The following is a 16,310-nucleotide window of genomic DNA, read 5'->3' as shown; positions in this document are numbered from 1 at the left end:
TATATGAAGACAATTAAGGCCACTGTGGTAATTTGGATATGATGCTGAATAACTTGATTAAAGCACTGATGAATAATAATAACATTACTTTCTGAGTACTTAATATTACTACTGCTAAAAGTACTCAATGCTAAATAAAACATTTGCTTTCCTAAGAATGACTATATCTTTACCAAAATGTGCGGGGCTTGGATAACGGTAGAGGGGATACAGGAAGTCTATGTTGATTACTTGTTTATACAATTTTAACAGATTTGAAATAAAATCTACTGAAAAGGGATAATTACCAGAAAGAAAAAATGTGAAGTGTGAGGGAGCCAACGGTGGGTCCTCTATCCCCAATCTGAGGCCCACCCACCATTCTACCTTCACCCGCCACTCCTATTGGCCAAAGATCCAGAGTCCATAGGGTCATTCCTCTTGTCTCTTGAATTCTTGCAGCATCTCCACCTTATGGTGTTCAGAGAAGGGCTGCATAGTTGGCCAGTGTGCAGGGTTTGCAGGCCTGGCATCCCAGATCCTGCCCTCTGCTGCTACCATGGACAAGTCAATAGGGAAGGGGCACACGAGGACAGGAATGCTCTGTCAGCCACATCACCCTGAAGACCGCAGGGAGACTGAAAGGCTGCTGCTCTCTCAGATGGAATGTGAGTGAACTTCCCTGGAGCAGTTGAATGGATCCAGCTCCAAGAGGTTCCAGAATTTGAAAGGGCAGCCGGCCTCTGGGCTGGTTGTAAAGGTTGTAGGAAAATTGTTGTGTGGGCCCTTGGAGTCACTCTCTGCAGGTCTGCTCCCTGCTGCCTGCCAGTTCTTTTTGCCCTGTGCTGACATCCTGTTTTCTGGTAGCCTGTGGTGACTCTTGAGGGAAGGAAATGAGTCCCCCTCTACCAGGAAGCCATCCTGAGCTGGCCAAGGGGGCTGCAGAGCCTCTCCCACCCCCAAGGCATGCCTGAGTGCTTATTTCACTGTCAGCCTGCCCCAGTTTTAACCACTCTACTATCTTTTGTATAAAATTATAACAGAGTATTTGAGCTGAGACTGAATTGCTGAAATCTTGATAGCTAAGAACCAAGGATATAATACCATTTTAAAGCTGCCAACAGATTTCTAGTTCCAAATGATAGAGGGATCACATACTTTTCTCTTCCTTTTCTCCCTAAATACTAATGAAATAACACTAATAAACTCAGACAGTGCTGCAAACAGGAGGAGGGACTCCTTCAGTAGAACAGAGAATCTGAGGAGTTTCTGGAATATGGAAAATGTGTGGGGTCCAACTGAACATAAATGGTGGCAATGGAAGCTAGAGTCCAGAACACCCATGGAAGGCACCTGCGAAGGTGGAAGGCATTCTTCTTGGCAGAGCCCTGGGGAGACTATAAGCTCTTTGCCTGTGGGGTGAGCAGAGCAGAAATGGGAAGGGGGTCAGAAATCAGGAGGACGACGTGAAGCTTCTCAGGCTTCCCTCTCCCCTTCCCTACTCATATCACACTGAGTAAGTGGCGTTTCACCCAGTGTCTGGACTAGCCTCCTGATATGGCCATCAGTGTCTCTTTAACATGGAGGAGGGAACAACCTGCTAGTTGACCTGGCCTTCCTAACCTCCCATCCCATGTGCTAAGGTTCAAGTCACCCTGCCACACCCTTCAGGGAAGATTGTGTTGGGGAATCTGAACTGTATAACTGAAACAGAAACCCATGCCACCTACTGTATAAGTCAACGAAGCCCGTAGCCGGCTGTCCCCATGACTGGACAGCCAAAGATCAAGAGGAAGCTTTATAATCACTGAAGGATAACTTGCAGGCCCAAACAAACATACAAACAGAAAGTTCAGGAAACAGAAGAAAACATCCAAATGAAATTCAGAGAGATTTAAGATAATAGGACATCCATAAAAGAGAACAGGCCACTCTGAAAATAAAGCAATCAGAGGATAAGGAAAAGTGCTTTGAAAATAAACATATGATAATGTTGTGGATGTTTGTGCTTACCTACTCAGCATCCATTCCTCTCTTACTCCGTCCCCCAAAAAAACCCCATTTTGTTGAGGTGTCCACTCATCCCAGGGGGCCCAGGTGAGTCAACAAGCTTTTTTTTTTTGGTTATTATAAGAAGAGGGTGTAGAGCAAAGGGGATGGAGGTAGAGTAGGCTGAGGAATGGCACCCAAAGATGCCAATTTCCTAATCCTCAGAGCCTGTGAGTATGTGACCTTACACAGTAAAGGGACTCTGCTGACATGATTAAGTTAGAGATCTGCTGATGCGGAGATTGTCCTGGGTGATCTGGGTGAGCCCAATGTAATCACACCTCCTTACAGGAGGAAGGCAGGAGGATCAGGACAGTAGCAGGAGATGCGACAGTGGAAGCAAGAGGTGCAATGATGTGAGGAAGGAGCCGCAAGCCAAGGAATACAGGTGGTTTCTAGGTACTGAAAAAGGCAATGTTATACATTCTCCCCTGGAGACTGTAGAAGGAACACAGCCCTGCCAACACCTTGATTTTAGACTTCTGACCTCCAGAACTGTAAGAGAATAAATTTGCATTGTTTTAAGCCACTAAGTTGGTGGCAATTTGCTACATCTGCAGTAGAAAACTAAGAGACGCTATTGACGTTTAGTGGGCAGATACCATGGATGCCAAATGTCCTGAAATGCACAAGCAGTTGCTTACAATGAAGAATTATCTTGACCAAATTGGCAATAGTGCCCTAGTTGAGGATCATTGGAAGCTCCTCAGAAATATCTTCTCCCCTTCGCCAGTGGTTGGATGAGGAGTAGACACATGAGAAAATTCGGTTCAAAGAAATGTAAGGAGAGTTTGGCTAGATTTCTGAGTGGTCTTCAGAAGTCTCCTTCTCTAGAAAGACATTAACAAAGAAGCACACATACCCAGTTCCTCCCGGAAGCTACCTTACAGCCATGATGGGGACCAGCTTCAGGATAAAGTTAGCACTGTGGGTAACAAAACAAGACAGAAAGAGCTGAGACCCTCTTTAACACTTTTGAACAGGTAAACCAACCAATCCTTAATTCTGTCTCACCTCTGAACTTACAGTTCTACAAGAAAAAACAAAAGCCCTTCTACTTAAGCCATTTGAATTTGACTTTCTGACGCAGAAAATATATTCCAAGTAACACAATTGCCAAAAAACGTAACAAAAGAAGTGTTGATAAATAAGGCCAAAGACAACACCCCAAAAGAAAAAGACAAAATAACTGAAAAATTCATAAATTTAAGCTATCAATGTAGAAGTTCCAACACATGCAAAAATGGAGGCATTAAAATAACCATAGAATCTACTCATACAATGGAATATGACCGGGCAGTAAAGGGAGTGAAGCACTGGCACACGCTACAACATGGCATCTTAGAAACTCAACGCTAAGTGAAAAAGCCAGGCACAAAAGACCACATATGATGTGATTCTATTGATATGAAATGTCCAGAAAAGACAAACCTATGGAGACAGAGAGTAGATTAGTGGTTCCTAGGGCTGGGGGTGGGGTGAGGCGATGAGCAAGGATGGGCAGGGACTACTAATGGATGCCTGTTTTGCTTGTTTGTTTTTGACATGGCAAAAATCTGAACTTGATTGAGCTTATGGTGGCAGAACTCGGGGAATACACACAACAAATTGAATTGTATAATATGTGAATTACAGCTCAATAAAGCTGTTAAGAATAATTTTTCAATTATAGAAGAAAATATTTAACACATAAAGTTCATACTGAGCAGAAACACCAAATACTTAGCAGGACTGAAAAGCAAAACCCACATCTCTACATTTCAATCTATTTTTATGAAAACTTATAGAGAGTAAGAACAGGTTATCTACAAAGTACAAGACCCCAAACTGCATCTAACTTGCTAGAAACAGTACAGAATCTGGAAGGAAATGCACAAATAATCTGCAAATTGTAAAAAGAAGTGATTTTGAGTCTAAAATTTTATACTCAGCTAAACTATAAAAATCATGAGGCGGGGAATAAAGATATTTTTCAGACATGCAAGGATTCAAAGTTTTTTCACACATACCTTTTCCCAAAATTGACTTGACAATATAATGCAGCAAACAGAAAAGGAATTAGAGGAGACGTGGGATTCAATCAACAGGAGCACTAACCAAAGACGGAAATGAGAAGAAATCCCAGGGTGAGCTCTGTGAAGGGATCTAAGAAACAGCGCAGCCAAGTGTGAATTAGAAGTCAGAGGGCTGCAAGAGAAGCCTTCAGAAGAAAGGTGGCTTATTCTTACCAATAGTGCGATTAAGTAGCTGGATGATCTTAATTAGGGCATAAAGGCATAATTTTAGTCAATCAGGAAAAAAAAACCCAGAAACTCCAGAAACAAAATACAAGAAAAATCTTAGCGCAAATAAAACCTAAAAAGTGGCATAAACTGAAGCCTCAGAGGGAGGTGTTCTAGTTTCCCACGCTGTTCTGACAAATGACCATAGACTTAGTGGTTTAAAATAACAGATGCGACTCCCTCACGGCTGTGGAGATCGGAAGTTCAAAATCACTCTCACTGGGCTGAAGCCAAGGTGTCAATAGGACTGCTTCCTTCTAGAGGCTCTGAAGGAGAGCTCCTTTCCTTGCTCTTTCCATCTTCTAGAGGTTGCCTGCATCCCTTGGCTCATGGTTCCTTCCAACGTCTTCTACGCCAGCAATGTAGCATGTCTCTCTGACTTTCCAGCCTCTGTTGCTGCAGGGGATCCGGATACTGCCTACAGGACGTCTTCAGCTACCAGCCCTTTTCAGGGTGTGCCTCTCAGCTAAAGAGCGCTCTCTGCCTTGCCTACCGAGCCACCGCCTACCGAGACAGCCTATAGGGAATGATGGATCTGGGGCAGTGAGTGTTGGCTTCCTCAGTCCCACTCAGGACAATTCTGAAGGGCCGTCCCAGTGTCAGGGCCCCCATGGGGTGATTGCACCACTGAGACAGCATTGCAGCCCAACCACCCCGCTGCCCCCATCCCTTCCTCTCCCTCAGAGTCTTCCCTACCGAACTTCCTCCTTGCTGATCTCCGTCTCCGAGACTGCTTCCTAAAGGGCCCAACCTGGGTTGTCCTCCTTTACACTAACTTTTTTTAACCATGCCTAAACTACTTTTATAAATGTCAGCACAAAGCTATGAGCATACGCTTGTTTGTTTTCTTCCAGAAATGAAGGTCCATTTAAAACTTGAGGGAACATGGAATCTTCATTTTGAGAAAAATATTTTAAAGGACTGTTTGCATATGCAGAGTTACATCACGTTCCCCCATCTTTAACGGAGAGATTTAAGACAGTGTCGTAGAAAAGATGCCTTGGTGCAGTGTCTCAACTACAGAGCTTGTTAGAGGGTTTCGAACTCAGTTTGGAAAGTCAAAGCCAATGTTCTTTCTCAAAGGAACAAGAATGCATTGCTGTTCCCTGCCTAAAACATGAACATAGACAAATTATTGTCAGAAGTATCTCATGCCGTGGGAAACTATGTGGTTTTGGTAATAACTTCCAATGGTTTCCCAAAACACTAACATCAAATTTAAAATCCTAATCAAGTTTTACCTGCGAGATCCCACTTCCACCTACGTCTTGGCTCACCCTGTATCGCTTCCCACCCTACTTGTGACTTTGGGCACACTGCTTCTTTGCCATCCTTGGGACTTACTAAGCTGATTTCTGTCTCAGGACTTTTGCACCAGCAGTTCGCTTAGCTTGAAATGCCTGAAATATTCTTACCCTGGATCTTTGCTTGGCTGGCTCTATCTTGTCATTCAAGTCTCAACTCAAATGCCACCTCAGCATAAAGACCTTTCCTGGCCATCCAACATGGAGCAATGCCGTCTTCCTTCTCTATTATATCGCTCAGCTTTATTTTCTCTAGAGCACTTATGACCAACTGGAGCTGTCTCGTATACTTGCTTATTATTCACTCTCCTTGTCCCCCTACAAGGTAAGCTTCTCAGAGGAGGTTTCTTTGTCTTGGCCCTGCTGTCTTTGCAGCATCTAGAACAGTTCTTGGCCTTAGTAGGTACTCAATAAATATTTATTAAACAAGTAAACACTATAATACTATCTGAATTTGGTATGTTTAGGAATGTCACCCCAAATTAGGGGGAACGCTCTTTATTTTTAAAGAAATTAGGAGTAGAGTCACAATTTCAAAATAGCTCCAAGCGTTGGCAGCTTAACTAAGGGGTACTTAACTTATGTTGCGACGCAGAATGTCTGGCAACCCTGGGCGTTGAAAGTTATGGTCCTTCTCCCCAGGGGGATAAACAGTGTTTGTTTATACACATTGTATATACACAAAGTTTGGTGCTTACAACTTCAAGATTTCTTCTCCCCGGGCTGCGAAGCCTACTTTAAAGCCTTTGTGAAAACCATTGTAAATAGCACACCGTTAGCAGGTGAGTGAGTGTTGCTGGAGTAGCTGAGCGCCATCTTTCCCCTTGATGGTTCGCATCATTTAAGCAGGTCTGGCTTAATGGGCACTTCCTCCTGCAGCAGGCAGAGCGGGGCTGGGCTGGCAGGAGGACTGAAGGGGTCACCGGCTCTAACCCCTTGCCAAGCATGACTGCCCTTCTGAACAACATCGGTAGGCTCGAGGAGCTTATCAACCGCCCTCCCGGCCTCAGTTAACCTCTCTGAAGAGATATTAGTCCCATCCCAAGTAATTATCTTTAAACACGTCAGTCTCCTGTATTTGACTATACATTCATGAAGACAGGTTTAGCTAAGAATCTCAATCGCAGAGCCTGCACGACATTGCAACGTTTATGAAGCAGATGCTAAGCAGCAGGCACTGGGCTCAGAACGTTACACTAATAAACTATGGTAATTTTCTAACGTTTTACACTCACCACAATCCCAAGAAATGTATCCTAGCATTTATTTGCCTATTAGTTTGTTATTTTACTTTCTTAACTAGAATGTAGGTTGCATGGGACCATCAATTACAAGTGAAGGCAGCAAATATAGTTGAATAAGTGAATGAGTGAGTGAATGAATGAATGCCTACCTCATGCCAGGCACCATTCCAGGCACTGGCAATGCAAAAGAGAACAAGATAAGAAGGCTCTGTTCTCTTAAGGCAGACAAACAGTGAACAAAGACAGACCATAAATAAATAGGTAAATATTTTATTTCAGATTGTGAAAAGTGCTCTAAAGAAAAAAAGAGTAAAGCTAGTTAATGAACTTGAGAGTGACTTGTGGCCAGAGGATGCTCTCTTACATGGGCAGTCAGGGGAGCCCTTTCTGGGGAAGCAACATTTAAGCAGAGATTGAACAGCAAGAAGGATAAAGATTCCAGATGGAGGGACGAGCAAGTGCAAAGGCCCTGAGGTGGGAGTTTGGTATGGTCAAGGAGCAGAAAGAGGGCCATTGTGTCTAGAGCTAATAAGTTCAGAGTTCAGATGAGAAGTGGGGACACTGGCGGGAGCCAGACCACGTAGTGGAAGAACTCCGGGTGTCATTCCAGTTGCTATTGGAGGCCACAGAATGGCTTTACAGAGGGGCCTGGCCTAATGTCTTTTAAAGATCACGCTGGCTTCTGACTGAAGAATGGACTACAGGGAACAGAGAAGCACCAGCGTGTAGACAAATGGACGAAGGACCAGATGAAAGGCTAGTGGGGAGGGATCGCTGCCTGTGATCCAGGGGACCTAAAGTCCCATCCCAGCCACCCCTCCCCACTTGGCAGGATGGGCGAGTCACTGTCTGCCTAGGCCTGTTTCCCCCTCATGACGCAAGAGAACTCACGGAGCCATCTTTCAAGACCACTTCAATGTCACCTTCTATAAACTTCTGCATCTTAGTCTTGTCCTTGTCATTTGGGTTCAGAGACAAATTTAAAGACATCAGGTCAGTCCCCTGGCTGCCTGAGCAGCCCTGAGACAGCCCATCTAACACACAGGTGACAAAGCTCAGGCCAGCTTTGTGCTGCTGTGTGGTTAGGAGCCCTGGGCCTCCAGGCTGATGGAACCCTTCCCCTGCCTTTTCTTGCCTCCATGAGAGGGAATGATGGCCACTTGATTCCGCTTCTTAGAAGACAGACGCCACCCAGCTTTTAAAAGAGCAGCTCATCAGGGTGCCTTTGATGGGGCTCTGTTTCTCATTTTTCTCTTTGCGCCCCAAAAAGTACACATGGATGCCCCTCAGGGCTCATCCCAGTGTTTCATCTGGGAGGGCAGATGTGCTCCTTCTAGGCCGGCATTCCAAGTGCTGTAACTTAATGGCTTGACCAAAGAGAAGAGGGGTTTGACCTGGTTTCATATTGAATCTGGCTCCCTCTGGCCCTCCCTCCCTGCCTCCCTTCCTTTCATCTCCCAAAGTGGTCCCCTCCTGGCTTAGGGGGGAGCTGCTGCTGCGCTGGGGGTCACCCCGCCCCTCTCGACTTCCTCAGCTCCCTCGCCTGACACTTGCTTGTGCAGCTGCTCGATATAAATTCCTCACATACATCTCCGGCCAGCCAGTTTATTTTTATAAACAATAAATAGGACGACATTCCTCCGGCCGAGTTTACAGAGCTGGGGGACAGCGATGGAAGGTTGGTGGGGTTTGTACAGATGGTGGCCCGCATGTCGTAAATCTCATAAACATGAGTGAAGGGGTTTTTTTTAAGAAGCACAAACAACAACTCACTCCTCACCCCGCTTTCTTTCTTTCCCCAAGATCACAAGGCATCATCGAGGCCTACAAATCACGACCAGATGATGTTAAGCTGCTTCGATAACGTTCGGGATCCCTTCCGGTGTGTTATTTTTCTTCATTAGAAACGATAGCCCAAGTGCACCAAATCCTCTTTCCCTCTCCTCGAAATTTATAGATCTCAGTCTCTAAACTAATTGTTAGTTGCACACCAGGCCGCAAGCTGTTTGTCATGGAGCAATTACCTCCGAGGCCTTGATTAAAGGCGCAGGGAAGAAGAAGTGGGAAGGAAATGAAACGCTGGCAGTGTGGGCAGGGTGTCCCACCACCCGTCTGAGGACAACGGTGAGTGGTGAGCCCCCTTACCCATCCCCGACCCTTGTTCCAAGCCCGAGATGTGACAGGCAGTGGGGTGCGTGCTACAGACCGCTTTTATGACATGATTATGAGCCAAAGCAGCTTCCAGGCCACCACGGGCACCTTCTTCAGAGGAGGAGCATCTCCTCGGATTGCACGCCTCCCCCTCCCAGCCTGCGGAAGTCGAGAGGGGCGGGGTGACCCCCAGCGCAGCAGCAGCTCCCCCCTAAGCCTGCGGTACTTCCCACTGTTGATAAATCCATTTACTTCTCTGTGGGTAACAAGAGGAGGCCTTGCTCTGGAACCGGCTGGGTCCCAATTCCTCCTGCCTTCAGGAGGGCTCAGGATGTACCTGGTGAAGCTGGGTGTGCTCTCGCTGAACGACCTCCAGGTCCTTGGAGTCGCATCACCCCACCTCATCCCCATCTCCCCTCCCCTCAGCAGAGCAAAGTTCAAAGCCCTGAAATCTGAATTAGAGATGCTATTTCACTGCTGCTTTCTGTAGGTGGGGAAATTGAGGCTCAGAGACAGAGAGTGACTTGCTTGACATCACACAGCAAGCTAGTACCATAGCGGAGTCTCTAACTCCATACTCAGATCCACTAGTCTCTAGAAACATTGATGCCCTGGAAAATTTTGCCATGTGGAGGTATAATTTTGATTCAAAATGTCATGGAAGGACTGGCTCCAGCTGATGCCCCTAACCACGGCCATAACATGTCACCAGCTGTAAGTGCTACTGAAAGAAAGTGCTTTAGGTAAGGCATAGGGCAAGTCGGAGCGTTCACGGTCAGGGCCACGAGCCCGTGCTGCTTAATTTAAGGGGCTGTCAAGGTGACAGTCCTTCTCCACGTATCTCAGGAGGAGAAATGCATTATTCTGGCCTAAAACCGGTCTTGGCCCATCAAGTTTCTGCTGGCGGTCCATGACACAAGGACACTGTTAGTGCTCTCTCTATTGCTGTGCAGCACCCACCGTTCCTGTCCACTCAGCTGTCCCTTGGCAGCACCTGGGACTGTGCCTGAGGGCATTTCAGACAGAAGAGGGAGGAACAGAAATGCCAGCAAGCGAGTAAACACTCTGGGAGCAGCTCGAAACCAAGGAAGGAGAAGAGCAGGTGGATAAATGCCCCAGCTTCCTCGCCCCTCAAGTGGAAGTGCTCTGAGACATGGCCCCTGGGTCTGCTGGAGCTCCCCATCCTGGAGCTCCCCATCCTGGAGATCCGCAGTAGGATTGAGCCCTGATGTGGGTGGAGGCACTCAGCTTCTCAGAATGACCTTTAGAGGCTGCCTGCCCCTCCCCATTTCACTCCCGCCACCCTGCCAGTAACTCCCGAGATCGCTGTTCCAGACAGACTCCTCCTGCTCAAGTCCTTGTCTCAGGGTCTGCTTGTAGGGAAAACCAAACCCAAGCAACGTCACAGCCATCTTCCCCCTTGTAAATGGCATTGATGCCAGTTTACTGGCCCATGTTTGTTTTTAATTTATTTTAACCAGAATTTCAAATTCAGATGTTTTAAAGAGAGTCAAAAATAGGAATTTCCATTTCTCCTAAAAATCAGAAATTTTGGTGTCCACACATGGCAGCCCAGAGAGAGAGCTGGAAACAGCTGGTCTCCCCAGTTCCTTCTGGTCCCCACCAGACTCTGCTTTGTTCTTTCATGTCAGCTTCCTGGTCCCTGTAAGCTGCTGACTTTTTGAACCCTAGGTTTTAATATCATTCTGGGCCTTTTATAAAGGACCGCAAACACAAATCAAGCATTATCTTTGCATTCTCTTTATTTTCTTCCTAAAATCTAACAGAAGGACTCTCTAAGACTTGGGAAAGTACCTCTCTTTTTCCTGTTTTTAACTTCAGATTTGTATAATGATAGTTCTCAACCTTTATAGCAGAAGGCGTTCTGCCCCATCTCCAGCCAGAGTTTGGCCCATTTGTGTAAGCTCCAGGTACTTGATTCAGATTCAACAGGAAGTCAAACCAATGAGTTTCCCATTGACTTCAGTTCATGCTGGGTTCCATGGAGCCAGCTTCAGTGATCTTGACTTTCCCCTTGAGTAGATGAACTTTGAAAAATAATTCCCATCCTCCCCTGAACTCACACCCCACTGGTATTAATTCTCATGGATTTTTTCCTCCTTGTATGGCTTCCCCATTTTTGAATCCTCCTTTTTTTTGAGGAAGATCAGCCCTGAGCTAACATCTGCTGCCAATCCTCCTCTTTTTGCTGAGGAAGGATGGCCCTGAGCTAACATTCGTGCCCATCTCCCTCTGCTTTACTTGTGGGACACTTGCCACCGCATGGCTTGCCGAGCTGTGCCATGTCCGCACCCGGGATCAGAACCGGCAAACCCTGGGCCGCCAAAGTGGAACGTGTGAACTTAACCACTGTGCCACCAGGCCAGCCCCTACTTCTCCATTTTTAATCAATTCCCTTTTCCCTAATATCAAAGTACTGAATGGTACCCTTGTTAGCCTAATACTGTAACCAAGTATGATAAGAAAACAAATCCAAATATGTATTTAAAAAATTGTGTGTGACCTAATCTAACAGTTAGGTATAATATCCAAATTCTGTCAACTTAGAAAATTAGATGTTTCCATGAAAAGTTGGCATCACTTCTAAACCTTTGCTAATGTCCTTTAACTATAGTGGCAAAAAGAGCCAATATCTAGAATAAGAAGGGAGAAATCCATTCCATTGACCCGGTGATGTGTCTACGTATCTCTAAAAGGCTAGACGCTGGGCAACCATGTTCTTTACTTCTGTGCTGGTTTTTCACCTGCAGAAGAAGGGCAGACCATTGGATGTGTATGAGAAGTCCAAGTTGAGATGAATTTTTGAGTCATAGCCCCCACCCCATCCCCCACACCTTTCTTGTTCCTCCTCTGGATTTGGCTTCATGAGCTAACAGGTGGCAATGGGGTATTACAACCACAAATGAACACACCTTTCAAAATCACACCTTTCCCAAATCAGCTTTGCAGCAGGCACTTTGAGTTGAGAACGGCACCCCACAGAATCACAGAGAAGTCAGCAGCATCCTAGCATGGAATCAAGAGTAGCCTGGCCAGCTCCAGTCAACAAGAGCAAGTGGGCCAGTGGAACGCAGGGTCAGAGGGCTGAGGCACACTCCGGATATTTTCCAGGCAGAGTCTATAAATGGGGGGAATCAAAATGCCGTAGCAAGGGGTCCCAGCGTGGGGTATAAACCGTAGGTGTGACACAGATCCAGAAGGCTGCAGGCTCTGTGTAGTCTGAGCTTAGGTAAGAAGGCAAGCACTCCCCAGCCCCGCTTGAGAAGGAGTGGAAGAAACAGCAGAGCCGGGGAGAAAGCTCAAAACATCAAAACCGGAACTGAGAATGGGCTTCGCTATGGCACTTTCTCTTGCGAGCAAAGCAGGAGCCCACGTCAGCATGCCAGGGAGGCATGATCCTGCCTCTCCCCTGCTTAAACCCCTTAACAATTCCCTATTGCTCTCCCAATAAACTGCAAACTCCTAAATAGAGCTTTTCAAGGCCATTGGCTTTTCAAGGCCTCATGGAACTTCAACTGTTCTTCAGTGTCTGACCATATGTCGTCCATTGTCTATATGTTGACCAGATGCTGACCACTGGACCAGACCCTGTGCAAGCTCTGGGGGATCAGAGATGAACCATTTCTGGTGTCTGTCCTCAAGGAGCTCACAGTACCAAGGGGGAGGCAGACAGGTGTCAAATAACTTGCAGAGCCACCTACTGAGGGCCGTGAGGGTTCTCAGGTGACAAGAAGAAAGGAGTGATCAGTTATTGGGCAGAAAGAAGGGAAGACTTTACACGGAAGTCCCTCCCCTGGGGCTTGAAGACTGAGGAGCGATTTGCTAAGCAGAGGAGGAGGGACAGGAAGACCGACCTCGCAGAGGGACCAGCTTCAGCAGAGGCGCAGAGGTTCAAAACCGCCTGGGACATGAGTTCGGTGAGACAGGTGGTCACAAGGGACATCTGGAAGACCGAAGCCAAGGAATTCCTGGGCCAAAGTTCAACTTTCCAGACTGAGGTATAGAAGACACCTGGGCTTGGAGCCGCTGGGGGTCTCCTGCCTTTGGGGGCTTCCTGTGTCAGTCAGCACTGTTTAGGTTGCATGTGGCACTTCCTCCCCAGGAGGAACTGACTGGCTCATGTTCCCGTGAAATCCGGAGAGTATTAATGGCTTCAACACTTCTGTCAGCCTCTTGGATTCTCCATCTCTTGGCTCCTCCTTCCTCCTTATTGGCTTTATTTTTCAGCCAAAGTTGTCCCCCAAGTGATGACAAAGACAATCATTGATAACTGCAGAGACACATCTATGACTTTAGCAATTTTCTGGCAAGATGGTGTCTCTTTCACATTAGTTTCTATGAGATTCCAAGGGAAAGAGCCTCGTTGGCCCCAAATATGCCGTATACCCATTTCTAGACCAAAAGCTGTGGCCAGGAAGATGCAGTATTTTCATTGACCAGTCTTGGGTTGTGGACTAATTCCTATAGCTGGGTTGGAGTCAGTTCCCTGCCGTGATGACTGCGAGTAGTAGAGTTGGCACCCCATGAAGAACTGGAATGCTGTTTCCAAATGGGCAATGGACGCAGGACAGGGAAAAGCAAGCACTGTCTCCCATATAAGTCCAAACCGAGCCCTGAGTGCCCCAGATGTGTGGTTTGTGCAGAAGACAACATTCCTATTGCCAAGATGATAACTGCCTTGACTTTGATGTTCCTCAGTTTCCACACTGACTTTAGCTCTTTTGCCAGAGTAGCATACTTGTTTGTTTTGTCTGGACAGATTTTTGTGATGCTTCTGCTGAGGGAAACAGCTACATCAATAAGGTCCACTGTTTTGTTAGCTTTATCAAGTAGCACAACTTCTGCTCTGGTGTGCTGTTTTTGTGACCGTAGCTATTCCAGAGTGGCTATGCTTCAACGTATTCTTTGTTCTGTTCTGATTTCTTCATCCCAGCCCACTTTCGAACAAAAATTGATGGGCTCTGTGGCAACATTCTCATGCCTGTTAGAACGTGCTCATGCCAGCCAAGGCGGCTCGCGTCTTCTGCTTTTCTTAGCAATTAGATTTTGCTTATCAAGCAAACGTGTTCAGCGGCAATGTCTGTGGCCTGAGTTTGTTAAAATCGATCTTCAAAGATCACAAAATAGCCTGCGTTATGTTACTTCTGCCATTGTTGTGGCTACTTTGCCTGCATAATATTGACTAAGGAGATGTCAGAACATCTGCTATAGACAGGAGAGATCTCTGTACCATCCTGCTCTCTCTCTCTCTCTCCCTCTTTCCTTCCTTCCTTCCACAAAGACTTGTTGAGCAAGCACCATATTCCAGGCCCTGGAGATAGAGTAGTATTTAAAAAATTCCTCTGATAATAAATTTGTAAAACATATAAGTATTTACTTATAAATAAACTAGAAATATATATTTGATATGCATACATATATGCATCAAAGCTTGTTATTTAACAGGCACTATTCTAAGAAAGTCCACTGGTAGGAAGGTGAAAGTAGGAATTCTTTTAATCTTAGAATACTATAATATGATAAATGCATTTTACGGATGAGGAAACTGAGGCAATGAGCCATCAAATGACTCTTCTAATATCACACAACTAGCTATAGGAGGAGACAGGACCTTGACTCAGGCTCCAGAATCACTACAATTAACTATCACACCTTCTATTCAGTGGAATAATCACATGAAGAACAATTACAAATTGTTTTTGTAATTGCAGTGAATATTACGATGGATGAGTGTAAGGCTCTCATAAGAAACCCAACCTTCCGGATGGGTGTAGTGAGCGAAGGCATCTCTGAGGAAGGAACGCGGGAGCTGAAATTTGAGGAAGAGTTGGCATTATGTTGGTGTTGGGAGGCGAAGGGGAGAGAAAAGGCAGCGGGCAGGCAGAGGGACAGTGCAGTGGGTGTGAACCTGCCCAAGGACCCGAAGGAAGCCTGGTGGGCTCTGCGTCTGGAAGCAAGCATTGTAGCAACAGTACAAATTGGCCAGGGACAGGCCAGGGCATCTTTTGCGGGGCTCTATTTGTGGTGGGCAGAATAACGGCCCCCAAAGTGTCCACACCCTAACCTCCGGAGCCTGCAGACATGCTGCCTTCCATGGCGGAGGGACTTCGCAGATGAGATTAACGGTTCAGACCTTGATGTGGGGAGATTTTCCTGGATTTTCCCGGTGAACCCAATCTAATCATAGAAGTCCTGAAAAGAAGAGTTTTCCCAGCTGTGGTCACAAAGACATGTGACAACAGAAGAAGGATCAAGGAGATGTGACCTTGCTGGCTTCGATGACAAAGGAAGGGGTCACGAGCCAAGGAATGTGGGCGGCTTCTAGAAGCTGGAAAAGGCAAGGAAGAGGCTTCTCCTCTAGAACCTCCAGAAAGAAATGCAGCCTTGCAGACATCGTGATGTTAGCCCAGTGACACCACGTGGGACCTCTGACTCCACAACTGTAAAATAAGGAATTCGTGTCGTTTAAACTGAGTTTCTGGTAATTTGTTACAGCAGCGATACAAACTAACACATGCTTACAGGAAGCTACCGAAGGCTTTGAGCAGAGGAACGGCATTATCAGATATTTTTAAATAGCTGCACATTTTTCCCTGGATCTCACACTATTTCACCATGATTGGGGTCAAACATCAGCCATATTTTACTGACCTGTTAAAGTTTTCAGTCAGGATTGGAGGAAGCTAACTATTGTTCCGTGTCATAGGACAAACTGTCCCCATTTCTGTCACAAGCATCTGTAGCAACTCCACGTGTTGTCATCAACCACTAGCACCCAAGTCCTGCAGCAGCAGAGATTTCTGGGGGCCTTGATGTTAGTTGGATCTGTGTTCAGATCCTGGCTTAACTTGGGTAACCTTAGGCAAGTTGCATAACCTCTCTGTTTCTCATCTGTAGGATGGGGATTCTGCCAATGCCCACCCCACTGGGTCATTATGAGGATTAAAGGAATACAGGCCTTGACACAGAGTAGGGCCCCCCAAATGCTACCTTGTTCTATATAATTGCTTCCACTGCTCCAGTTTCTTCCAGGTCAGACAACATGGTAATGTCTAGACAAATATAGGCGTGAACATAGAAAGACCTTAAAAACATAAGTGCCAGCTGAGAGTCAATTATCAACACTGTGATGATGACCAAGGCTCTCTTCATAGAAACTCCCTCTTAATGGTAGCCCCAAAGCAGTATGATGCTTGGGGTTATATAGTCACTATTATATAGTTACCCTGTAGTTACTTTTCAGAGCAATAGACTTGAGATGCTACTGACAATGGGGTTGC

The sequence above is a fragment of the Equus caballus genome, chromosome 3, assembly GCF_041296265.1.
Source record: "Equus caballus isolate H_3958 breed thoroughbred chromosome 3, TB-T2T, whole genome shotgun sequence".
NCBI lineage: Eukaryota > Metazoa > Chordata > Mammalia > Perissodactyla > Equidae > Equus > Equus caballus.
The sequence above is the reverse complement of the archived record's forward strand: the minus strand, read 5'-3'. Positions refer to the sequence as shown.